The 27,351-nt window shown below is 40.6% G+C and overlaps 1 pseudogene across 1 annotated transcript in view; it reads left to right on the forward strand.

The window, feature by feature from the left end:
- LOC311615571 (small ribosomal subunit protein uS5-like) overlaps positions 1 to 26,212 on the forward strand; it is an 81,944-nt pseudogene extending 55,732 nt beyond the window's left edge. The window contains exon 2 of the transcript in view: positions 25,539 to 26,212. The product of the transcript in view is annotated as a small ribosomal subunit protein uS5-like (transcript). The remainder of the gene's footprint in view (positions 1 to 25,538) is intronic.
- Positions 26,213 to 27,351: the final 1,139 nt, after the last annotated feature.

The following is a 27,351-nucleotide window of genomic DNA, read 5'->3' on the forward strand; positions in this document are numbered from 1 at the left end:
CATATTCCTGCATCACAATCTATAAAACATGGAAGGTCAGGTGACCCTGGAAGTCTAGCATATCTCAATTTTTATTTTTTTTAAACTGAGTTTTTACATTTTACTAGAAAAAAAAAAAAACTCCTACTTTTAAAATCAAACCATCCCGCAATCTACATAGGCCTGTTTGCAATGAAGCTATGATAAACGTAGGACATTTCTGTGCTGCATGTTAGCACAGACATAGATGGTTCTACAGCTATTCCCTTTTGCTTTGTCATTTCTGTGTTTGGCAGGGCCTTCTGCCTCCTGAAATGTCAGCCCCAGACTCATGTGTATTTTGCTTTTGATTACCTTGGTCCTCAGCCAGCCTCACATTCGACACTTTCCGCATAGGCAGTACATAGGTGCTTCTTGATGTTGAGCTGTTAATCTTTTTATTATTTCCTGTCACTTTCGCCATGATTGATGTTCTTGAGCCTGAAGGGGGGAAAGTGATGAAAATGACTTTGAAAGCAGCTTTGAAAAGGAGTATTTTAAGTTGGACTTGGGTCTTACCTGAATCCATAAAACGATTGAGCAAGCACACAGTCTGTTTTGTAAGGTGGTGCTTGAACACTTTGTAGTAGAATGGAAGAGGCCTTTCCTGGTATTTTTGCAGTAATTCTGGTCTCCACGTCAACCGAGTGAGGTATGGTGAGAACTCACAGATGGTCTGGACTTAGTTCTAAGGGAAGGTTGCAGAAAGGAGTGCTCTTTCCTTTGGGATTAAAAATGAAATTCCTGTTGAGTTGTAGGCATTACCAAAACTCACATCCTGTTGTCTCCCCCAAATTCCCCTTACCCTACCTAAATCCCATTCACTAATTCTTGACTTGGCTTTGGAAGCTCTTCCCTCGCCCCACCCTAGTCTTGCAGCATGCAAGGTGACCCACTAGAATGAGAAAAGAAAGTATTAGGGCCTCTATTGTATTTCTAGTTTGTACTTTTTTTTACTTTGTTAAAATTGTGATAAAATAGAGATAACAAAATTTGGTGTTATAATTATTTTAAGAATATAATTCAGTAGCATTGATTACATTCGGTATTTTGAACAACCATCACTATTATCAATTTCCAAATTTTTATGACCCCACCGGAAACCTTATACCGATTAAGCCATAATTTCCCATGTTTACCTTTATCCTCTCATCTCCTTTCTGTCTTTTTGGCTCATTCTAGATATTTCATATAAGTGGAATCACACAATATATGTCCTTTAGGATCTGACTTATTTCACGTAGCATAATGTGTTTAAAGTTTATTCATGTTGTAGCATGTGTGAGTATTTAATTTCTTTTTGTGGGTGAATAATAATCCATTGTCTATGTACCGGTAATCACATTTTGTTTATCCATTCCTGTGTTGATGGACATTTGGGTTGTTTTTATACTTTGGCTGTTTTGAATAATGCTACTGTGAATTTATATAGCATGGCTGTACAAGTACCTGTTCAAATCCCTGTTTCTGGTTTTTGGGAGTATATGCCTAGGAGTAGAATTGCTGGGCTGTGTGGTAACTCCATGTTTAACATTCTGAATTGCCACACTGTTTTCCATTCCCACTAACAATGTACAAGGGTTACAACTTCTCCCCATCTTTGCCAGCCCCTGTCGTTGTTGTCATCTTCGTTGTCGTCTTCTTCCTCTCCTCCTCCTCTTCCTCCTCTTCCTCCTCCTCCTCCTCCTCCTCCTCCTCCTCCTCCTCCTCCTCCTCCTTCTCCTTCTCCTTTTCATCATAGACATCCTAGTGGATATGAAGTGGTTTCTTGTGGCTTTGATTTTCATTCCCTTCATGACTAATGATGTGAAGCATCTTTTCATGTGCTTACTGGTCAATTGTATGTCATCTTAAGAGAACTATTCATTAAGTCCTTTGATTGTCCATTTTATATATTTTTATTTATTTATTTATTTATTTATTTACTTAAGGGAGGAAGAGAGAAACACCGATTTGTTGTTCCACTTATTTATGCATTCATTGGTTTTTTCTTGTATGTGCCTGACGGAGATCGAACCCACAACCCTGGCACATTGGCACAATATCCAACCAACTGAGCTCCTGACCAAGGCCTACTATATGTTTTATTATGTCTAATAGCAGTATATAGTTAATAAATAAAAATACATAATGTTTTTTAAATATGAGAGATATGCTTTTAAAAGTTTGGAAACAATTACTATAATCATGATCCATTTTATTTATTTGCCTAATATTAGCAGGAAACTACTGATGAAAATTCTTAAGCGAATCTGATTTGGTCAAATATAATTCATTTACTGCGGTCTCCATATGAAACTAACCACAGGGTCCCAAGGCTATCTTTTAGGGTGTTTCCTTTTGGTACTTAAGAAAGTAAATCTTCTTGGATGGCTTTCAAGTTAGACTTGTCTTTTGTTCAATTCTATTTTGTGGCTACTAATGGCATTTCAGGGTTCTAGTGTATCTTATTGAGAGATAGAAATGGCCTTTCATGCCATGCCACATAGGAGAACCAGAAGGTACAGAATAAAGCTAACTAACAGGAGAGGCTTGGCTCTAAAATAGAAGTAATAATAATTATTTAAATGCTATTTATAAGATTTGCTTGATTATATAAAGAGATTAGCTAGATCATTAAATGAGTGCCCTAATTTAATGATCTAGTAAGAGCATTTTAGGCCTTGGGTTGATTTTTTTTTAACAGATAGGTTTTTTTTTATTGTTCTATTCTTTGACAGTAAACTTCATGAAGTTGCCCTAAAATGCCAGCTTCCATCAAGGGTGTGACATTACCATCCTAGCACATCCTGGTGTATTCCTTGGATAGTGTCCACTCTGGCAGGCGTTTTCTAAATAAAACATTTGATTCAGTAAACAAGTGTTTTATCCAGCAGCCCAAGTGAAGAATTTTAAAACCACTGTTTTTGTTTAGCCAGCAAACATTTCGTTTCAATCCTCTGAAGTTAAACAAGTGGTTAAAATTTAAGTGGCTTCCTAGTAAAAACAAATGCAGAACTGATTTCAGAAAACTCCGATGAGTAGAAATCTATTTGCCATCTTAGTGTCATTTTAGACATTTGGGGAAGTAATTGTACTTCTCTATAGTTTTGTACTTAGTTGCAGTAAGAGTGGAAAGCCTTATGGTTGGGCAAGGGCTCTTAATTATTTTTTTTAAATGAAAAAGATGAAGATGAAGAAATTTAGAATTATTAAATAAAAAGTATTGTTATATTGCTTTTCTTAAATATTATAACTTGTGTTTAAAACGTGACTAAAACACCCTCAGTATTGGCTCTGCCCTTCTTCTCTAATCATTTCAATGGTACTGCTTCTGCTACCAACCAACATCAATGTTAATGATCGGGCTCCATCTTTAACTTTTATAGAAATGGCAGTAAAATCAGTTTTTGGTGAGTTGTTGCTTCTATTTGTGATACCTAATAATTGAACATTCTAGCTGCCTTTAATGGATTATCTTCTGAAATATATTTTTGAATTTTTAAGTTTGGAAGTTTGTGTGCACCTTTCTTTTTAAAAGGCATTTCTCTTCTATTGGGGAAGATGACTTGCACTCTCTTAAGAGGATAATCAGAGATTAGAACTACAGCATACATGCAGAAGAATGTGGAAAATAGATGGATATCTGTGGTTGAATGAATAATTGGCAAGTGGACACTCTAATAAACCCGGCCAGATTGAGAAATAAAACATTGCCTTAGAACCCTCTCTACTTTCAAAACCACCTTTCTCTTTTCTCCATAGGAAGCCTACAGTTATATGGATATACTTAAATTACATAACTTAGTTTTGCAAGTGTTCAGTATGTAACACTTTTTACTTATTTGTTATTATCAACAATATGATTGCAAGACTTAATTAACCACGTTGATGCCTATAGCTGTGGTTATGGGTTTTCACTGTTTAGTATTCCTCCGTACTGCAACAGTGCATTAATCTATTTTACTGTTGATGGGTATTTGAACTGTTTCCAGCTTTTGACTTTTATGAAAAAGGCTGGTGTACACACACACTCACACACACACACACACACACACATCCTGTATGGATGTGCAATAGGTTTTGAAGGTATATGTGAAAATGGATTGTAGGGCCACAGGGTATTTGAGTGTTTAACTTGATGCTATAATTCCAAACTGTTTTTCCAAAGTGTTCCAGTTTGCATTTCTGAGAGCTCTATTGCTCTACATCTTCACCACAGTTTGATATTGTTAGGCTTTCTAATTGTTGTCTATCTGGTGAATGCGATACAGTGTCTCATTATGTTTTGTGTGTTTTTTAATCTTCACCTGAGGATATTTTTTCCATTGATCTTTAGAGAGAGAATGAAGAGAGGGAGAGATGAGAGAGAGAGAGAGAGAGAGAGAGAGAGAGAGAGAGAGAGATTACTTCTTCCATATACCCCCACCAGGGCGGGGGATTGAACCTGCAACTGAGGAACAGAGCCCTTGACCAGGAATCGAACCAATGGCCTTTTGGTCCGTGAGCCAACACTCTGACCACTGAACCAAACCAGCCAGTCTCATTGTGGTTTTATTTTGCTTTTCTCTGATTAATAATAAGGCTTTTGGTCATTTGGTTACCCTGTTTTCTTTAAATATATTTTTATTGATTTCAGAGAGGAAGGGAAAAGGAGATATAGAAACATCATTGATGAGGGAGAATCATTGATTGGCTGCCTCTTGCACACACTGGGGATCCAGCCCACAACCCAGGCATGTGCCCTGACCAGGAATTGAAGTGACCTCCTGCCTCATAGGTTGACACTCACCCACTGAGCCAGGCCAGTTGGGCCAGAATCTTTAGAAGGATGGTGTCCAGCTTTCTGAGTTCAGATTCTGGCTCCACTCCTCATTGGTCTCATGACCCTGGAGAGTTTATTTAATCTTAATGTGCCTCAGTTTCCTTACTTATAAAATAGGGATCATAGCAGTACCTACCTTATAAGATAATTGAGAGGATTTAATTATTAAATGGTAACATATAATATGTATAAAGTACTTAGAATAGTGTCTAGCACATAGTAAGTTCATGAACGTGATTTCTCTGATTATTTATAACCTTTACAATGTCCCAAGAAAGTTTTTAAATTTTCTTTATAAAACTACATATGATATTTGCAAAATATATTTCTATATGTACATATAACATATAAAAATATATATTAATATATATATTCCTAGGAACCTTACAAAGTTTAATGCTATTGTAAATGGTAATTTAAAAGTTTTTTGGTAGGGATTTACAATATTCCCATGCTTTTATTAGTATGTTTTATGAGTTGATGATAGTAAAGTTTGATTAATAATTATTAAGTGTTGCATAAGATGCTGCTAGAAGTAGGTAAGAAATATGGACACTTCCATCTGGGTGATTTTCCATCACAATTGCTGCTCTGGTTTGAACACAGTATGAATTTTGCATAATTTTAAACCATTGTATCTCATTGACTTCTGTTGTTAGAGCCTGTCTGAGCGTTTTGGTGGTCTAGTTCATTTTATCTTGTACAGCAGGCTACTTTCTGTTCATTATCTCTTTTTAAATGTTTGAGATCATTATAATCAGTATTTGCTTATAGACCACCCCCAGGGTGCTTCAGGTCCTATTTTTTCCTAAATTCTGTACTGAAGAGGCCACACCCTTTGTGATTGGAGCCCTGACTTTGTACATTGACTCACATCTGGTAAGCTTTCCCTGGAGGAAACGCAATTTGTTCCTTTTCTATTTGTCACACACATCTCTGGGGGGTTGTAATTCTTTCTCTTAATAAGAAGGAAAAAAGGAAAAGAAAACAGTAGAGCCCTGACTGGTTTGGCTCAGTGGATAGAGCGTCTGCCTGTGGACTGAAGGGTCCCGGGTTCGATTCCAGTCAAGGGCATGTACCTTGGTTGCAGGCATATCCCTAGTCGGGGGTGTGCAGGAGGCAGCTGATCAATGTTTCTCTCTTATCGATGCTTGTAACTCTCTATCCCTCTCCCTTCCTCTCTGTAAAAAAACAATAAAATATATTTTTTTTTAAAAAAAGAAAAAGAAAACAGTAGAGAGATTTCCCCTTGACTTGTGTCTTCCTCTGGTTTCAGGTCTAAGCTTTCTGGTCACATGGTACTTCACCTCACGTGGGAGGTGAAGACCCAAACTGCCAGGCTCTGTGTGATCTCACTTTGTGTTGCAGGAGGCAGAAACTCAAAGTGAAACCAATGAAAAAAACCAACGTGTCTTAATGGTTTTTACCCAAACCATAAATCTGTCTCTCGGAGGGAGAGGGGAATCACCCAGCATTTGATCCGGTTTCTTTAGCATGTTCCAGGGTAGTATTTGCCAGTTCAGTGAGCCTGGGCTGGGACTCACTCAGGGGGTTCATTGAAAATGCAGATTCCATGGCCGACCTAGGCCAAGGGAATAAGACAATGAGGCAGGGATTTAAATATTTTAAGATACCCTGACAGTCAGTAGGACCTGGTAACGATAAATTTATGGTAGGCTCAGGTTTTCATTGATCACATAGTAATGGAAAATTTCACAAGAGGTTTAAAATAATATAGCCAACACCAATTAAGTGCCATGTGTCAGGCACTTCATGTTTAAAACCAAATATCGTGGTTAGCAACATTTTATAGAAGAGGAAACTGAGGCACAGGTTAAATAAATTGCCCAGAGTCAAAAAGTTGATGCAGAATTGTCATTGTCTTTGTTGATCCTCAGAGCAAAATCCTTCCTTTTGTTAATTACAAAACAAACAAACAAACAAACAGAGAACTGGCATACAACAGAAAAGGCCCCAAAAGGTCTACTTGGATGATAACTGTGCCTTGGTATTGTTATGTGACTTATTAAGTATTCCTTTAGTAAGTCCTTACTGAGCATTCAGAGATCTCATGGCCTGGGGTAGGAATTGCACAAAAGGAAGGCATATATAGGCAATCATCGTTTCTTAGACAAACAGGTAACTTCTTAGCAGATGCCCATGCAGAAATGAAAAGACTTTGGGATAGAATAGGAATATTACCTTCTATCGGGCTCTGTGATAAGTATTTTCCCATTTGTTCTTCACAAGAACTCTCTTCATTAACTTCTATTAATAATCAATTGAACAGGTAGCTAAGGCTTAGGGATGTGAAGAAACTCATTCATGGTCATACAACTTCTACATTGTGGTTGTAATAGGAAGATATTGCCTCTCTCTCTATGAGATTAGCCTTGTTTCACTCTATTTTCTGCTTTTGACTTAATAATCAAATAGGATTTCCTGTTTTCTAGAGAATTGCAATCTATGTCATAGTAACCCAGACATCCCAGTAGATGAACAGATAAAAGAGCCATGGTAAAGCACTCTGTGCTTTAAAGAGACCTTTTCAATGGCTTCTAATGTCATAAATCCTTTGCTTGGCTTCCCTGTTTTGTCCCCTGGTTCTGTTGTCTTTGCCTAACCACTTGGCCAGGTAAGAATCCATCAGAGCTAATATTATCATGGCCAGAATCATGGCCTCTAACAAGATTGACAGATGTCTAGGAACTGGAGGAGGCCCAAATGTTTTTGAAGGAACATCATAACTTTGCCCATTTGTACATTTGGGCAAAGTACTCCATTTGCTTACCACTGTGTCGAAGATGGTCATGTTCTGTGCCCTAATTGGGCTCCTTAATTTTCATGAGAGGATTTCAATGTCTAGTATTGAGCCACATGTAGGTGGGAATTTAATAAAATTATTTTTGAGGCACCTCAGAATTGTAGAGTGTTTGATCATGAATAAACCTTAGAAACATCGCCGAAACCGGTTTGGCTCAGTGGTAGAGCGTCGGTCTGCGGACTGAAAGGTCCCAGGTTCGATTCCGGTCAAGGGCATGTACATTGGTTGCGGGCATATACCCAGTAGGGGGTGTGCAAGAGGCAACTGGTTGATGTTTCTCTCTCATCGACGTTTCTAGCTCTCTATCTCTCTTCCTTCCTCTCTGTAAAAAATCAATAAAATATATTTAAAAAAAAAACACAAACAAACCTTAGAAACATCTAGCATGCACAGCAAAGGAAACCAACAAAATGAAAAGACAACTCACTGAATGGGAGAACATATTTGCCAAAGACACATCTTATAAGGTGATAATATCCAAAATTTATGAAGAACTTATACAACTCAACACACACACACACACACACACACACACACACACAAAATATAATTTTTTAAATTGCCAAAGAACCTAAATAGATACTTCTCCAAAGAGAACATATAGCTGGCCAATAGACATATGAAAAGATGCTCAATGTTACTAATCGTTAGAGAAATGCACATTAAAACCACAATTAGATATCATCTCACATCTGTCAGAATGACTATCCTAATATATAAAAGCCAGGGGCCATCACATCTGAAACAACCGGATGGACAACCAAACACAGGCTGCGTGGGCCGACAAGGCTGGCAAGGGGGGCAGTTGGGGGTGACCAGGCCAGAGCAGGGACAGTTGGGGGCGACCAGGCCAGCAAAGGGGGGCAGTTGGGGAGGCCAGGCTGGTGGGGGGGGGTAGTTGGGGGTGACCAGGCTGGCAAGGGGGCGGGCAGTGAGGGGTGATCAAGCTGACAGGCAGAGGTAGTTAGGAGTGATCAGGCTGGCGGGGGAGGGGGGCAATTAGGGGCCATCAGGCAGGTAGGCAGGTGAGCAGTTAGGAGTCAGCGGTCCTGGATTGTGAGAGGGGTGTCCCGGATTGGAGAGGGTGCAGGCTGGGCTGAAGGGATTCCCTCCCACACCCCCATGCATGAATTTCATGCACCAGGCCCCTCTAGTCATCAATAAATAAACAAACAGCAAATGCTGTCAAGGATGTGGAGAAAAGAAACCCTAATATATTGCTGGTGGGAATGCAGATTAGTGAAGCCACTGTGGAAAACAGTATGGAGTTTCCTCAAAAAATTAAAAATGGAACTGCTGTTTGACCCATTGGTCCTCTTCTGGGAATATACCCAAAGAAACCTGAAACACTAATCCTATCTAATAAAAGAGTAATGTGCAAATTGATCATCACTCCAACATACAAGATGGCTGCCCCCATGTGGTCAAAGATGGCTGCCCCCATGTGGACACAAGATGGCCACCACAAGATAGCCAGCAGGGAAGGGCAGTTGGGAGGGACCAAGCCTGCAAGGGAGGGCAGTTGAGAGGGACCAGGTCTGTAAGGGAGGACAGTTGTGGGCGATCAGGCCAGCAGGGGAAGACAGTTGGGAGGGACCAGGCCTGCAAGGGAGGGCAATTAGGGGTGACCAGGCCTGCAGGGGTGGGAAGTTAGGGGCAAACAGTTAGGCATCAATCAGACTGGCAGGGGAGTGGTTAGGGGTGATCAGGCTGGCAGGCAGAAGCGGTTAGGGCCAATCAGGAAGGCAGGCAGGTGAGCAGTTGGGAGCCAGCAGTCCTGGATTGTGAGAGGGTTCCCAGAGAGGATGCAGGCTGGACTGAGGGACACCTGCCCCTCAGTGCACTAATTTCATGCACCAGTCCTCCAGTTTGAAATAATGCACACACCCCTACGTTCATTGCCGCATTATTTTTTTAATAGCCAAGATTTTGCTCAGATAAGTAGTTGAGCATCCACCCATGTACCAGGGGGTCACTGGTCTGATTCCTGATTAGGGCACATGCCCAGGTTATGGGCTCAATCCCATATGGGCAGCATGCAGGAGGCAACAGATAGATGATGTTTTTCTATCATTGATATTCCTATCCTCTCCTTTCCTCTCTCTAAAATCAATTTTTAAAATGTTTTAAAAAATAGCCAAGATTTTGAAGCAGTCCAGTGCCCATCAGTAGATGAGTGGATAAAAGAGCTGTGGTACATTTACATAATGGAATACTACTTAGCCATAAAAAGGGAAATCTTACCTTTTGCAACAGCATGGGTAGGCCTGGAGAATACTATGCTAAGTGAAATAAGCCAGTTGGAGAAAGACAAATACCATATAATTTCACTTATATGTGAATCTAATGAACAAAATAAAGTAACAAAATAGAAATAGACTCATAGATACAGAGAACAGACTGAAAGCTGTCACAGGGGAGGGGGCTGGAAGAAAAGGTAAAGTGATTAAAAACAAAACAAAACTCCTAGACACAATATATGGTGTTTGCCAAAGGGAAAGGTGGTTAGGGAGAGGTAGGAGAGAGTAAAGGGGAGATAAATGGCTGAGGAGACTTGACTTGGAGTGGCGAACATCACAATATACCGTAGATGATGTATTATAGAATTGTATACCTGAAACCTATATAATTTTATTAACCAGTATCATGCCAATAAATTCAATTTAAAAATCACCTAGCTCAATTTCTCCATCTTACTGAAAAGGGAAGGGAATACCTACATATTATCTTGTACTTACTTGTACAAGATAACTAGTTAGTGACAAGACTAGTTCCTGACAGCCAGCACAGTATCTTTATTCCATCCCTTTAATCTGGTTTTATACTGGCACTGCCTTAAGCTGAATCATATCATGAATATGCCATAAGAATTTTAACTTTAAAATGATTAATGTAGTAGGGCTTTCTTTTAAAGGCTAGTGATAAAATCATTTAAGATTTCTAAGTATACAGTGGCAGATTCTGGGAGAAGCTCTCCTAAAATATCAGGCTTGCAGGGGAATTTAATACCCAGCAAAGTAGAAAACCTACTTATGGGTATTCCACTTGCTTATACATTTTTTAAAATATTTTTTATTGATTTTTTTCACAGAGAGGAAGAGAGAGGGACAGAGAGTTAGAAACATCAATGAGACAGAATCATCGATCAGCTGCCTCTCGCACACCCCCTCACTGGGGATGTGCTCGCAGCCAAGGTACATGCCCTTGACCGGAATCGAACCCGGGACCTTTCAGTCTGCAGGACGATGCTCTATCCACTGAGCCAAACCGGTTTCAGCTTTTTTTTTTTTTTTTTTTTTTTTTTTTACTTGCTTATACATATTTTTAACGGTGAAGAAGAACCTAACAAAAAAATGATAAAATGAATAGGTACATATTAGTATCATTGTTACTAGTTTTTAATCTACTCTAGGCCTCCGGCCTTATTGTGGAGGCTCAAGCACACAGGCGTGGATTGTAATTTACACCATCTCTCTGAGCCTGTGTCCTTGGAGGATGAGCATAAGAGTGGAAGAGACCTAATAAAGAATCCATTCATTCAATTCAGTATTCCATTCATTAAATATAATTCCATCAGTGTTGAGGAGTTAAGGCAGTAACATCAGGGCCCCTGCCCCTAACTCATTACTTGGCCCTTCTGCTCTACTTCGTACTAATTTTGTCCCATTGATTCCCACTCAGATAGAGTAGAAAAGGCCCATGGTCTTTTTCTTTTCTTTTCTTTTTTCCAACATTTTACTGAAGTGTAATATTCACACAGAAAACTGAACATATCATCAATATACAGCTCCCTGAGCTCCACACAACGAACACCACAGCAGCATTTGAACACCGCCGACCTGGTTTCACAGTAACCTTAGGCAAGTTATTGAACCTTTTTGAGCTTCAGTTTTCTCACCTATCAAATGGGAAAGAAATAATAGTATTTCATAGATATTTGTGGGGAGTAAATGATAATACATGTAATTTACCCGGAATTATTCTTCCTTTCCACAGTCCTAGCAGGTCTTCTGCAAAACACCCTCTACATGGATTAGATGAGTGGTAGTTGAAATTTTAAATGTTAAATAACAGCTCATATGAATCAGGAAGTGTAGTTAATAACATGAACTACAGAAAACAAATGGCTAGATGTTAACTATTCCTTCTTTGCTGCAACTGATTTTGGCCCATTCTTTTCAAGGGTTTATTTGAGAAACTAGGTTTGAGGTAAAGATACACACTAGGTACTTATTCCTGATAGTGCACCAGTGGGCCCCTCAGCCTGGCCTCACCTTCTTGCAATCTGGGACCCTTCAGGTGATGTCAGAGAGCCAGTTTTGGCCCAACCCCACAGGTCAGGCCAAGGGACCCCAAGTGCACTGGTCCTCTAGTATATATATGTATAACTGACATAAACAAAAGCTCTTTGGGGTCATCAAAGGAGTCCTGAGACCAAGACGTCTGAGATCCCCTGGGTTAGGGGTCTGTGTACCAGAGACTGTGTTGGCATCAGCATTAATAATGGCACACAAAGCAGTGTGGCCTCTAACTTCTAAGAAATGCTCCTTTACATCACTTCCTGGACACAATCCTACAAGTAAATATATACAATTGTTCCAAAGAGTGTCCCATCTCCACTTTGTTTATCAGTGTGTTCATATAACACAGGGGTCCTCAAACTTTTTAAAGTGGGGGCCAGATCACGGTCCCTCAGAGAGCTGGAGGGCCGGACTATATGAACTACTAATTCCTACTGTAACACCTCGGCTGCGCTCACTGCCCCAAAAACCTGGCGGGCCGAATCAGACTCCTCTGCGGGCCCCATGTGGCCCGCGGGCCATAGTTTGAAGATCCCTGAACAGATAATTTAGTTAATATTCGGGTTATAACAATAAAATAGAAAAGGTCTCAGTCTTCATAGAACTTATGTCTAATAAATGTGTGTTGAGAAATAATTTTCAAGCATTTACAATACTGTATATAACAGATAAATATATACAGTTGTGACTCTGGATTGGTACAGAGTGGACCTCAGATTGAATGAATGCCTCTCTTCACTGTGGGCCAGCCCCTGTGCTGAGTACTATGTGGGTTAACTTCATAGCAGTCCTTTATATAGACCATCCTGTGCCTTTGGAGGTGAAGAACTTGAAACTCAGAGGGTAAGGTAATGTGTCTAAGTTGTCAGCTAATAGATCAAAACAGGATTTTTATAGCATCTTTTTTTAAAAAAATGTATTTTTATTGATTTCAGAGAAGAAGGAGGAGAGAGTGAGGGAGGGGGGGAAGAAGGGAGGGAAAGAGAGAGAGAGAGAATCATCATTGATCAGCTGCCTCCTGCAGGCCCCTTACTGGGGATTCGTCTAGCAACCTGGGATGTTCTCTTGACTGGAATTGAACCCAGGATTCTTCAGTCTGCAGGCCATGCTCTATCCACTGAGCCAGACTGGCTAGGGGTTATGGCATCTTTGATTTAGGTTGTCTTTCTATTTTAAGGAAACAATGGACTTGTTTAAGAATCCCCACATCCATGTTCGAGGAGGGACTGGCCTTACCATACTAAGGCAGCATGTCTATGGACCATGTTCTTATACAGCTGCAGGGAGCAGTGGTATGCAATAACCACTGCAAGGCCTGCTCTCCCTCGCCACCTTCTGCCATAGCCCGTGAAGACTGAAATCTCTTTGCCAGAGAAGAATACTGTTAAGTCTCTTCTAGAGGTGACCATTCTGGACCGTAGATGGTTTACTTTGGACCCTGATAGATGTGGTGTGCCAATCTAGGAGCACCTTTGGCTTCAAAGCCAGTAAGTTTCATTCACTTGAGTGTTGCTGGCAGGGGCCACGGTAGGCACGTCTGGTCCTGGAGGAGCCTCCTCTGAGCTTTCTGATGCACCGACTCCTCTGCCCAGAGCTTCCACCCTCCCAGAGCTTTCTCCACGAACAGCCAGAGGATGTTGTTACCCATGGCCAGAGCCCAGTGCAGTTCTGCTTTGTGTGTCACCCCCTCCAGAAAACAGTCCAAGGTCTGTGCCCAATTTTAGAATCTTTTAGAAATCTCAGGAACTGGCAATAAGTCCTCTAAATGGAGAGTGCACCTGATGAATTCCCACAAATAATCTTCATTTCAGGATGGAATCAGGGCCTCTACTAGCCAGATTTTTGTATTCCTTCCTAACTCCAGTACATGTCTTTCTGCAGTTTGAAACACTCATGGTCAGTGTAGCTGATGGAGCGTGGAGAGGTAGCTGATTGTAATGGTGGATTGTGCAGAGAGGAGCATCGTTTATTGTATAACTGAGTTTGAAACGTCAGGCTTCCTCTGGATGGTGTCTCCCGTTGAAAGATGCCATAGTTAGCTTCCCAACAAAGCCCTTCACCGGTGATGCCATGTTTCGGGTCACACTCTCCTCTCCTTTCCTGTGGTTGCTCATCATAGCGTTTAAACACTACAGCAGTCTCAGCTGCAGGCCTCTTGCCCAACTTATCAATCGCTCCCTAACCTTTGTACTGTTAGCTGGGTGAACTTTCGGAACATTCACAGGGCAGGCAGGAAAACAATACCTCTGTGCTCACAACAGCCACCCCCTCACCCCCACCGCCCCATCCTCCTTACCACTTGTAACTCTTTGGACCATGCTCTAAATAAGGGACCTTCCCCAGCTTTCTTAAATCTGGAGCTTGGCTTGCGTTTGGGGAAATGGGGGAAAGCAGTTCCAGTAGGGAATTTATAGCTGAGTGTGTTCTCCGCTGGCCAGGAGTAATCGCGAATTTCCTCCCCTTTCTGGGAAATGGGTTGTCTGCTTGTGCTTCACCCTTCACCGGGCGTTTTACAGCCTCTCAGTCCCATCCTCAGGGTGAGGCATGTTTCCCTGAGGGCGCTGTTCAGCAGACAGTGCCTTCAGAGTAGTCTGAACAAAGTCAGTTAGAGTTGGTCTGGTTTAACTACGGGCCCTTTGAGGAGAGTCAGGATCCTTATTTCAAGCAGGGGACATCCCAGTCGGAGGGACCCTCACTGGTGTGATTTTTCGGAACAGTGGCGGCAAAGTGGGGACTTTGGAGTGAGCCAGGCTCATTCTGACCTTTGTCAATTTAACCTCTCTACACCTGTCTTCTACACACTGGGGGCATATACCTGCCTCCAACGGCAGTAGCAAGGGTTAAATTGACCCTGCCAGGGGTCTTCAAACTACAGCCCACAGAGGGTTAAATTGACCCTGCCAGGGGTCTTCAAACTACATGCGGCCCGCAGAGGAGTCTGATCCGGCCCGCCAGGTTTTTGGGGCAGTGAGCGCAGCCGAGGTGTTACAGTAGGAATTAGTAGTTCATATAGTCCGGCTCTCCAGCTCTCTGAGGGACCGTGATCTGGCCCCCACTTTAAAAAGTTTGAGGACCCCTGCTAGGCAAACCTCTGGGTCAAAATTGAGTCAGACCTCTTGATTTATGCGAATTTAAATTGTGTCCAACTTCATGATCTTAACCTGTTAACAGTGCCAGTTGTTGATCTGACACGCCCCCCCTCCCCCCAACAGTGAGCGTTAATAAGGCCTTTGTGTCCACGAGAGTATCCTTAGCCGCTTGGAGAGATGGGAGGGGAAGAGAACAGTGTCAAGTAAAAGCCATGCTTCAAGCCACCCGAGGCTCCAGGAGAACTGCTGGAGAGAAGGACGAGGCAGATGAAAGCACTGACAGATGCAGGCTGGGGAGCCGTCTGCATGTGTCTGGGCCCCAGCCTGCTGGCCACTTAGGTGCCTTAGCCTCTTTTCCTGACTTCTGTTACTGAGCAGGCTGCCACCAGACAACTGGAGAGCTTGGCAGGGTTCCAGGAATCTGTACCAATGCCACGCCTCCCACACTAGTGGTGCCTGCACTCGGGCGACGTGGCCTCCTCAGGCCGCGCTCTGACTGATGCTGGCACGCTGGCACCAGCCGGAGTGTTCCCAGGGAGTCAGAGGAAGACTCGGCTCTGGGAGTCAGGCGGCCTGAATCCAGACCTCACCTTTGTGTAGCTTTGGCCCTTTAGCAAGTCCCTTCAGCTCTCTGAGCCCGGACCTGTGTGAGTATGATGAATGTGTGTGCTGCACTCCGTAGACCTGAGACCCTCCTCGCACTGGCGGGTGTGCACTGGAAACTCCCTCTCTGGGCCTCCTGAGAGGCCGCACCACCTGGCAGGATTAGTGCCTGAAGAGCAGTTTCTCACTACCAGCACCACTCACACCCTATCCGTGTTTGATAAATTAGTTTTGGACTCCTATGCACAACTGTGACCAAGGTTCCTGCTGCCACAATGACTTCGCCAGCTCCCAGCACCCCCTGCAAGCACAGCGGCCCTGCTGCCTCCCCTCAGTCCAGCCTTTCTCAGCTTCCACCCTGCGCCTGCTGCTCAGCTGCCACCTAGCCCCAAATTTCCGCCTCGCCAATGAATCTTTCCCTCTGGGTGTGCTCTTCTGGAGGGACTTGTAACTTCCATTTTTTTCTGATTTTGCTCTCTAATCTCAAGAGTCACATCCAACAGCATGCTCGTGTTAAAAACAAAAAGGGTGTGCATGTGTGTGTTTCAATATCTCTTTCTCTGTTAATCAGAAAGACTTACCCAGACAGAACTTGATTTTGAAGACTAGAGCTGTTCGTTAGAAAGTGAAAGTAGCTGATAATTCTTTTTTTATATGTGAAGAAACAGCAAGTCATTTAAACCTTTCCCCTCTTGGTAACTTTGAAAAAAAATAGCAAAGTTACTTGAAATATGTCACCTTTTATTTTTCCCTCCTTGTGCCCAGGATAAAGATGTCATAGAAGCTTTTGTGTCCCACACTCCTGCTAAACTCTTTAGGTAGGAGACATAATTGGCTTTTTCCTTGAGAGGAGGGTAGTAACAGACTGTGTCTGAGCTATTCTCTTGCAAATCCCAGTGAGTACTGAATAATAAAGTCTGTCTAGCTTCTGGTCTGCAACTCTTCTCACTTTCCTTTGAACAAGGGCAGTAAGTTGCTCTTTTTCTGCCTGGTTCTGGCGCTGAAAAAATTCAGTAGGTGGCCAGAGAGTCTTTATGAGACTAAAGACAGCTTCAGAGAGCCATTGGACCAGGTTTTAAAAAGAAAAATGGGCTTGTATCTTGACCAGCAAACAATGCTAGAGGAGTTGAATGGTGCTTTAGGACCCCAGCTTGGGGACAGGTGCCATATTTAGGCGAATTACAAATTGACCTGTTTGACTATAGCTCAATTAAGCTCTAAAAATAATCCCTGGAACTGGAGCTCAGATGGTAGAAGCAAGTACTCAAACCAGACCGCTCAGCCAGCCTCACCTCCTAACATGGTGTCATCCTCTGCATCGCCACAGAAAGGGCCTCTGGGGTGTTCTCTGTGGAACATGAAAGAACTCTGTCAGCACCACACGAGCCAAACCCCAGGAGTCCCATGGCTGAGAACTTTGCCCTTTGTAAATTACTTTTGTAAAAAATTCTAAGTTGAGGAGCCGGTGATAAGGAAATTGCTCAGCGCTGTTTTATGGTCCCAGCATTCAGTATCCTGTCGTGTCCCATGCTCTTTAAGTTATGAAAAGCCCAAGAAGCAAGTATCACCCTGCTCTCAGTTACCTAGAACTGGTTATGGTTGTAAAGATAGATAGATAGATAGATAGATAGATAGATAGATAAATAGATAGATAGATAACCAACTCCCCATCCCTTCTCTCCCTCCCCTTCCCCCCCACCCCCCCCCTGCAGCCACTGGCACCCGTCATTCTACTTTCTGTCTATGAATTGGAGTATTCTGGGTATCTCAGTAAGGGATCATACAATATTTGTCCTTTTGTGTCTGCTTATCTTAGCATACTTTCTTCGAGGTTCATCCTTGTCGTAGCACGTGTCAGCACTTCATTCCTTTTTAAGACTGAATAATATTTCATTGTACATACACACCACAATTTGTTCATCTATCGTCTATAAACATCTAAGTTGCTTCCACTTTTTTGCTGTTGTGAATAGTGGACTTTATGTTCTTTTGGCTAGACATGCACAAGAAGAATCACTGGATCATGGGGTAACTATTTTTAATTTTTTCAAGGAACTGCCATACTGCTTTTCATAGAGGCTGTACTATTTTACATCCCCACCAGCAGTACACAAGGATTCCACTTTCTCCACGTTCATGCCACCATTGTTTTCTGTTTTTTTGATACAAGGCACCCATACGGTGGTATCTCGTGGTGGTTTTGGGCAATGGTTGCTTTATGTTGGTGTTTGGTGGTACGCACAGCTGAGCCCCCTGCTGTGCTTCTGTGTGATGGGACAAGGCAGGAAGAGGGGCTCCTTGCCCTTTTTGTTTCCTGGAGTCTGTAGCTGTAACCATGTGCTCTGCCCGCTCTAGCTAATCTCTGAGGCTCCTTTGGGCAGCTACAGATAAGAAACATGAGATCAGGACTAGCTCTTAGAAAGGAGGTTGTAGTAACCAGGGCTGGGTTAGGATTCCTTGAAGATCTTTCTTCCAAGCGTGTGGGCAGGAGCCACAGCACTTAATGTGACTGGTCTGCAGAGGGGTGTGCTTTCACCGAAGGCTAACTCACCACTGACACATCTTTAGTTTTCACAAAGGTCTTCTACTCCTTCCACTGCTTTTTAAAAAGACACCTATTGCAAAAGCATTTGTTTTCTAGGGTAAATGGAAAATTGCAAGGCCTATTTATCTCAGGTTTGTGTTTTAAGTGGAATGATTGCTTTTTAGATGATTTTGAAAATTGTGTCTCCAATCCCATACTCTGTAATACAAGGAGATAACAGTATGTGTAAGATAATCCACTTAAATTAGTAAAATAAAGTAAAGCAATTACATAAAATTTGGGAAATAAAAAATATATAACTCATTCCCATTACTGACACTTCTATCAGGTACATTTTTTTTCCAGTCCTTTTTAACTTGTTTTAAAAACATAAAGCTGTAATGATATGTATATAAAGTGTAAATAAAGCTTTCCAAAAGGGTTATATACCCATTTACAATGCCATTAACAATACAGCATATGAATGTATTTGCTCATTTCATTAGATAGATAGCCAACTTGGTGGACTTGGGGCATTATTTTCTAACTTAAAGAGAAAAATTTTAAACTACTTTGCTTAATATATATTTCTTTTGTAATTTTTGTTACAAAATATTTTTTCCTTTTTTTAAGGAGAGTGGAAGAGAGAAGAAATACATATAGAAACATCTATCAATATGTGAGTTCTATTGGTTGCTTCCTGCAGAAGCCCTGACCAACCCAGCTAGGGCTGTTTTTTTGGGGGCTTTTTTGACATAGAGATGGTTCATATTTCTTTTTGTTGTTGTTTTGTTTTTGAAGGGCCTTTGGAATTTGGGAGAAAGAGGCAAGGAAAACACACCTGGGGAAAAGTGTGGGGAAAGGTGCAGGATTGCTCCATAGAGAGCCACTGAGATGGTTCATATTTCTATGTGGGTAAGCCAGTAATTTTCAACCTTTTTCATCTTATGGCACACATAAACTAATTATTACATTCGGCAGCATACCTAAAAATACAGTGTTTACTGATCTGACAAAAAAAAGTATAATTTTGATGCATTCACATTGGGCAGCTATTGTTGTGTTGGCTGTTGTCATTTTTTTTTAATTTGACAGTCTAAGGTAGGGGTGTCAAACTCAATCAGAGAAGGGGCCAAAATCTAAAATCCAGCCTAAATTGCGGGCCGAATGGTTTACTGAACAGTCATAAACTGACAATGTCATAAACTGACAGCGGAGTGCAGTGATGACAGCACGGTGCGGGCCACATTGCAAGGCCTGGCGGGCTGGATTTGGCCCGCGGGCCTTGTGTTTGACATATGTGGTCTAAGGGAAAAGAGGTCACTGTCCCTGACTAAATAGTCAGGCATTGCAAGGATTTTTGTTTTTTTGTTTGTTTGTTTGTTTGTTTGTTTTGTAAGAAGGCTGTGTATGTATGTGTTTTTAATACTCACCCAAGGATATTTTCCCATTGATTATAGAAAGAGTGGAAGAGAGACGGAAAGATAGAAACATGGATGTGAAAGAAACACATTGACTGGTTGCCTTCCACAGGTGCCTTGACCAGGACCCGGGCCAGGGAGGAGCCTGGAACCAAGGTACATGCCTTTAACCAGAATCAAATGCAGGACCCTTCAATGCTCTATCCACTGAGCCAAATCAGCTAGGGTAGGTGTTGCACATTTTTAAAATTCTTGCAGCATACCAGTTGAAAATCACGGGGTTAAGCTATTTCTGGCTTTCCCCACCATAATTATTATTTTTTTTAATGTATCTGTATTGTTGAAAGTATTACAGATATCCCCTTTTTCCCTCACATTGAATGCCTCCAACCCTCACTCCCTGTGTGCGTGTCTCCCCCCCCCCCCCCAGGCCTTCACTGCACTGTCGCCTGTGTTCATTGGTTATGCATATATGCAAAAAAAGTTCTTTGGTTTACGAATTTTCTTTTTTTGATGTGTCTTTAATTTCTAATTTTATATAATCTACTAGAGGTCCAATGCACGAAATTCTTGCAAGAGTAGACGAGTAGGCATTTCTTCCCCCAGCTGCTAGCCCTGGCTTCCCTCTGGCATCCGGGACCGACTTCCCTCACAGCCCTGGCTTAATCTGGAAGGACAGTTGATCTAATTAGCATATTATGCTTTTATTATTATAGATTTCTTATTTGTATTCAAGTTTTAAATTTTTTTTTCTCCTCCAGTGGTATGATACATTGCTTTCTCTCTAGCAGTGTGACAAATTTTGTGTTTGTTTTTTTTAAATATTTTTTTTTATTGTTTCAGAGAGGAAGGGAGAGGGAAAGAGATAGAAACATCAGTGATGTGAGAGGATCATTGATCAGCTGCCTTGAACCATGACCTCCTGGTTCAATGAGCTTTTTGTCTTATTTTTCTGTTTTAAAAATACATTTCTAACTACTTAATCCTGAGGAATTTATTTTGTGTATGTGTGATGTAAGAATTTACCTTGATGATTACCTTACATTGGTGGCCAGTTATTCCAACAATTATTAATTCCTTCCATTTCTGATGATTATTGGTGCTTTCTTTATCATAAACTGACTTCTAATAAGTATATTAGACAGATCTACTTCTATTTTAGCTGTTATGTTCTATTAGTTATTTGGGTTTTTTTCCTTGCATAGTCCTAGGCTCTTTTAATTATGGACTTATAATTTTAATATATGCTATCTCTTTTGCCTATAATTCTTTAGCAAAATTTTCTTTGCTGTTATCACGTTTGTTTCTTTTAGACATATGTGGTAGTTTTGTTTTTTCTCTTTATAGTATAGTTTATTCATTTGGGGTTTTGATCAGAATTGCATTTAAAATATAAATTAAATTGGAATATAAATTTTAAATATAAATATTTATTCTTCCTATCTTCTAAGTCTTGCCCCATCTCTATTTCTTGTTATTTCTATATATATTTAGTTTATGTCTAAGTGGGGTTTTTTCTCTTTTATTAGTTGCACACAAACCTTGTTGAATTTGTTGCTTTGTGAATGGGGTGTTTTAAATTGGACTTTTATGAGGCTTATTGCTTTCACATAGGAAACATGTGTACATGCGCATTTTAACTATCCACTTTACAGAGCAAAGTATTGAAAAGAACAGTCTGTGCAGTCTTTGGGTTGGTCAGACTTGGGTTTGAATCCCAGCTCAACTACTTAGCAGATGCCAGACTCTGAGAATACAGTGCTATAGTGTTGGACATAAAGGATTTTAATAAATGATGGCTATAGCTATTAGATTAATCTTGAATATAGTTTTTCATTCATTTCTTTGGGGTTTCTAGTTAGACAGTAATATCATCTATAATTAATGATAATGTAAACTTTTCCTTCCCAATATTTAAATTTCTTTATCTGTTTCATGTCTTACTGCATTGGCCAGAAAAGCCTGCAAAACAATACTAAATAAAAAATTTTAGGAGAATTGTTTATTCTTATTTTTAAAGAAATTCCTCTAGATTTTCACTATGAAGTATAAGGCTGGCTGTAGTTTGAAATGGATATTGTTTATATGTTGGAGAAATGGATTTCATTTCTTACCTTTTAAATGTTTTTAAATTAGAAATCAGTTATCTTGGAAAGTTCATACAACTTGAACAACTTTATTTATAGATTGCAATATTAACATTAACTAAGAGGAAAGATAGGAATTAAACATCAATCTTATCTTGAATTTACAGGTTATTTCTCCTAAAAAAAATACCTGTCTCTCTATGAGGTCTTTATGAGTCCTCTTATGAATTTGAATACTGAAAATCAGTTAACCTCCTGGGGGTGAGCCTCTTTTGGTGGGCTGGGAATCTTCCTTTTAATGGCCTATCTACTAGTTTTTTTTTATATAGAAATCTGTTCCTTGATTTTATATCTGATTTGGGGCCCATTGAACATTTTATCTTAAATTCTTACTTTGAATTCCTATGTATACAAAAACTTAAAACATTTACGTTTTAAGTAGAAACTATACTTAAATTCTATAATCTTAAACTAGCTATTCTTCTGGTTAAAGTTTATTGGTATTTTAAAATAGCAATTGTTTTTCTGGTGTAAAAGTAATTATATTCATTATAGAAATTGAAAAATTCGGGCAAACATAAAAACAAAAAATAAAAATGGTACATAGAGTTTTGTTAGATTTTTTTTTCACTTACTGTATTTTGAATAATTCCAATTTTAAGTAGCTTTGTACTTCATGATTGCTAATGGTAAACATGTTATTCCATCATTGAAATATTTTACCACTTATACATTAAAGCCCTATAGTATATATCAGTATTTAACTTGTTTTGAGTTTTGCATAATGGAAAATAATTTAATGACAACCAAAATAATTTAATGATATCTTTGTATCTCTTTGGGAAAGTTTCTACAGTTAAAAAAAAAAATGTATTTTTTTAAATTGATTTCAGAGAGGAAGGGTGAGGGAGAGAGAGATAGAGAGAATCATTGATGTGCTGCCTCCTACACACCCCACACTGGGGATTGAGCCCACAACCTGGGCACATGTTCTGACTGGGAATAAAACCTTAACCTACTTGCTCATAGTTCAACGCTCAACTACTGAATCACACTGCTTGGGCTATACATGTTTAATATCTGGATGTACTTGTCCCATCTTCCTCCAGTCTATTTTTTTTTAATTGCAAGTTTGTTTCTGTGTATAACTACAGACTTATAGCCTACTCAAGATTTAAAATTTTCTGTCATTCTATTTAGTGCAGTAGAAAGAACTTGGCTATACCATCCTAGCACTTGGATTCCACATCTGGCTCCACCACTTCCTCTTTGTTTAAGTTGGGCATATTATTCACTATCCGTGTGTTTGAAAATCATCACTTATTCCAAATTCATCTGAAGCAACAGGACCAGTTTGACAGGTCACCTCACTCAGGTCTATCCCATTCTATAAAATAAACCATTGTTTTAATCCCACAGAAAATTTCTAAGTCAGTATTTTGGTGGTGTTGTTTTTTTTGCTGTTATTGTTTTTAAATATATTTTTATTGGTTTCAGAGAGGAAAGGAGAAGAAGAAAGAGAAAAAGAAACATCAATGATGAGAGAGAATCATTGATTGGCTGCCTCCGCACACACCCAATTGGGGATCAAGCCTGCAACCCAGGCATGTGCCCTTGACCAGAATCGAACCCAGGACCCTTCAGTACTAGGCTGACGCTCTATCCATTGAGCCAAACCAGCTAGGGCTCTAAGTCAGTATTTTGATGATAACTGTTTATCTTGTCCATTGTCACCATCATATAATTTAAATAACATTAAGATGTTCTGAGCAACTTAACTATATAAGCACTTTACATGCATATCAGGTACACATATAGAAATCCAGCTCTACAATCATACTCATAAATGAATGATGACCATGTAGTAGTTAAGAAATAATGATTTTACTGTGGCACTTTTCTGATTTTTATATATTAAAGTTTTTTTTTATTGATTTCCAGCGAGAAAGAAAGAGAGAGAGGGAGAAACATCAATGTGAGTGAGAAACAAAGATTACATAGGAAATTTGATGTAACCTTAACACTTTTATTATAAAGAAATATATGTGTGCTTGGCTGTAAAATGGTAAATGTTAAGCATCAATTTTTAAAATTTATTTTTATTGATTTCAGAGAGAGGAAGGGAGAGGGAGAGAGAGAAACATCAATGATGAGAGAGAGTCATTGATTGCTCCTTCTGCATTCCCCCTACCCAGGATCGAGCCTGAAACCCAGACATGTGCTTTGACCTGGAATCGGAACATGCCCTCCTGGTTCATAGGTCAATGCTCAACTCCTGAGCCACTGAGTAAGGCAAGCATCAATTTTGTAAATGTATAACAGTTACAGTTTTCTGAACACCTACCAGATGCCTTTTTTGAATGCCTTATGCATGTCATCTCTTTTAATCCTCATGACAGTGCCCAGGTGGTAATTGCATCTGTTTTGTAGTTAAAGGAACTGAAGTTGGCCAGATTGGACACCTGTATTAGTGACAGCCAGTAACTGATAGAGCCAGGATGGAACCCAGAGCTGTCTCATGTCCCAGTCAATGCTCTTTCTGTGTAATCTGCCACATCCAAGTATATTTGCAGTCCTTGTTTGGCTTTATAAAATCCACATCTAAAAGGCTGGAGCAGAAAGAAAAACACTTCTTTTAGCTGAAGCCTGTACTTGGATTTCAGGTCAGGAATAAAACATGATCTTCTACACAATATTATGGCTGTAATCCGTAAGATATATGAAGAACTGATGCAATTATAGTGTAAAGATAAATTGTGGGGAAGAGGAATGGATTTGATGTGGAGAGGGCTGTGTGTTTTAAAATTTGAATTACCTGTATTACCTGTCATATTCTCTAGATAATTGCTTCAGATCCTTGACTTTGATGCGGATGTTTATGACATTAAAGATAATCACTTCATGTAATAGATTTAATGAAACTGTTTAGTTTTTTTCTTATAACAAAATCATTGCATTCTATTGTAAAGAATTAAGAAGATAGAGATAAGCAGAATGGTGAAAGAGAATATGGTTCATAATTCTACTTCCCGGAAATAACCAGTTTAATTTTTTGGTTTTCACCCTCTGTCTTTTATGTAATTATGTATTTATTTATTTATTTTTAATTAAGTTTAGAGAGGAGGAGAGAGGGAAAGTGAGAGGAAGAGAGAAATAAAAACATCAGTGATAAGAGAGAATCATCTATCGGCTGCCTCATGCATGCCCCACACCGGGGAATGAGCCTGTAACCCTGGGCATGTGCCCTGACCAGGAATCCTGCTGTGACCTCCTGCTTGAAAGGTCAATGCTCCACCACTGAGCCAGGCCAACTGGGTCACCCTCTGTCTCTTTAAATTTATATGTGAGGCCTTAGCTGGTTTGGTTCAGTGGATAGGGCATCAGCCTGTGGACTGGAGGGTCCCACAGGGTTCCATTCTGGTCATCTCTGAGTTGCAGGCTCAATTCCCAGTAGGGGGTGTGCAGGATGTAGCTGGTCAGTAATTCTCTCTCATAATTTTTGATCCCTGGTCAGGTGCGTGCCAGAGGAAGGCATCAATCTCTCTCTCTCTCTCTCTCTCTCTCTCCCCCTCCTTTTCTTCCTCCCTCCCTCTCTCCCTTTTTCCCTCCTTCTCTCCCTCTCTCCCTCTCCTCCACATCCCCGTTTCTCTTTCTGAAATCAAGGGAAAAAATATATAGCATGAGCATCTTTTCCGAGGAAATACCAAATGATGACATGGGTGCTGTGGGAGGGGGCACTGGGATGGGACGCCCTAGTGATTTGGCAGTGTATTGGGCCAAGATCACGGGGTCAACTGAGGCCAGGGAGTTGAGGAGGCAAGCTCCCCCTATCACCAAGCCTGGCCGCCTGGTCATTGTATGATCAAGTCTGAAGGAGATCTATCTCTTCTCCCTGCTCATCAAGGAATCAGATCATTGACTTTTTCTTGGAGGTGTTGCTCAAGGTTGATTGAAGATTAGGTACATGCAGAAGTAAACCCACTGGCCAGAGGACCTGGTTCAAGGCATTTTTCGTCTTTGGGGATTACAAATGGACATGTCAGTCTGAGTGTTAAGTGCTCCAAGGAAATGGCCACTGCTCTCTGTGGGGCATCATCCTGGCCAAGCTCTCTGTTGTCCCTGTGCAGGGAGGTGACCAGGGGAACAAGATCGGTAAGCCTCATACGGTTCCTTGCAAGGTGACTGGCCACTGTGGTTCTGTGCTGGTGGCCTCATCCCTACCCCCAGGGCCACTAGCATTGACTCAGCCCCGGTGCCTGAAAAGCTGCTGCTGCTGCTGGCCAGTATCCACAACTGCTACACCTCGGCCAAGGGCTGCACTACCTCCCTGAGAAACTTCGCCAAGGCCACCTTTGAAACCATCTCCAAGACCTACAGCTATCTCACCCCGACCTCTGGAAAGAGACCATGTTCACTAAGTCTCCCTATCAGGAACTCACTGACCATCTTGTAAAAATCCATACCAAATAAATAAATTAATAAATACCCACACCAGGGTTTCTGTGCAGAGGACCCAGGTTCCATTTGTGCCCACCACATAATTTTATATGAGAAAAATAGAGTGAATTAAGTTCATTTAAGTATATATAATGAACTTCTAAAACAAAATTAAGTATTCTCCAAGTTCATCTTTTAATTAAGTATAGTTGATATACAATATTATACTAATTTCAGTTGTACCATAGTGATTCAACATTTTTATACCTTATGATGCAATCACCCCACTAATTCTAGTAACATCTATCACCTCGCTAATTTGTCACAGTATTATTGATTATATTCCCTTACCTTTTCACCTACCGTATTTTCCAGCGTATAAGACGACCCCCTAATTTTACAGTTAAAACATAGGTTTAGGCCTATATTCGCTGTATAAGACTACCCCCCACTTCCGGGGCAACACCAGTTCTTTTTTTAATAGACCACCTCTCTGACTCTGGCCAATCTGAGCAGGCTGGTGTTGCCTCGGAAGTGGGGGGTAGTCTTATACAGCAAATATAGGCCTATACCTATGTTTTAACTATAAAATTAGGGGGGTCGTCTTATACCCCAGAAAATATGGTATTCTGCCTCCCTCTCCCCTCATTGGTTTCTGTCCAAGGTCATTTTAATACATGTAAAATATTCATTTCATGGATGTATGGTAGTTTAGTAGTTAATTTCAGATTTTTAAACAGGTTGCTTCCAATTGCCTTTACTTGTAGAATCATCACAAATTTGTCTCACCATAATATTATCTAATACTCTCTTATTCTTTTAGACTCTTTTCATTCTACTGTGTCTACACATAGGTGATTACATCCCAATATCCTAGCTTATAATGCTGATGAAATTGTTCTAGCCTACAAATATTCCCTATATTTGGGCAGATAAGGCTTAGGCTTTCGAGGCTGTATTCATCTGGTAGAGCTGCTATAACAAAGTCATATAGATTGGGTGGTTTAAGCAATAGATATTTATTTCCTCACACTTCTGCAGACAAGAAGTTCAAGATGAAGGTGTCAGCAAGGTTGGATTCTTCTGAGGCCTCTCTCTTTGGCTTGTTATTCTTCTTGATGCTCTTCTTTCTCTTTCTTCACATGGTCGTGTGTGGTATGTGTGTGTGTGTTAATATCCTACCTAATAAAGAATATTATGCAAATTAACCATCACTCAGCTCCACAAGCCATGCCTACCAGCC

This window comes from Pipistrellus hanaki, assembly GCF_964339955.1.
Source record: "Pipistrellus hanaki genome assembly, chromosome: 2".
NCBI classification, from domain to species: Eukaryota; Metazoa; Chordata; class Mammalia; order Chiroptera; family Vespertilionidae; genus Pipistrellus; species Pipistrellus hanaki.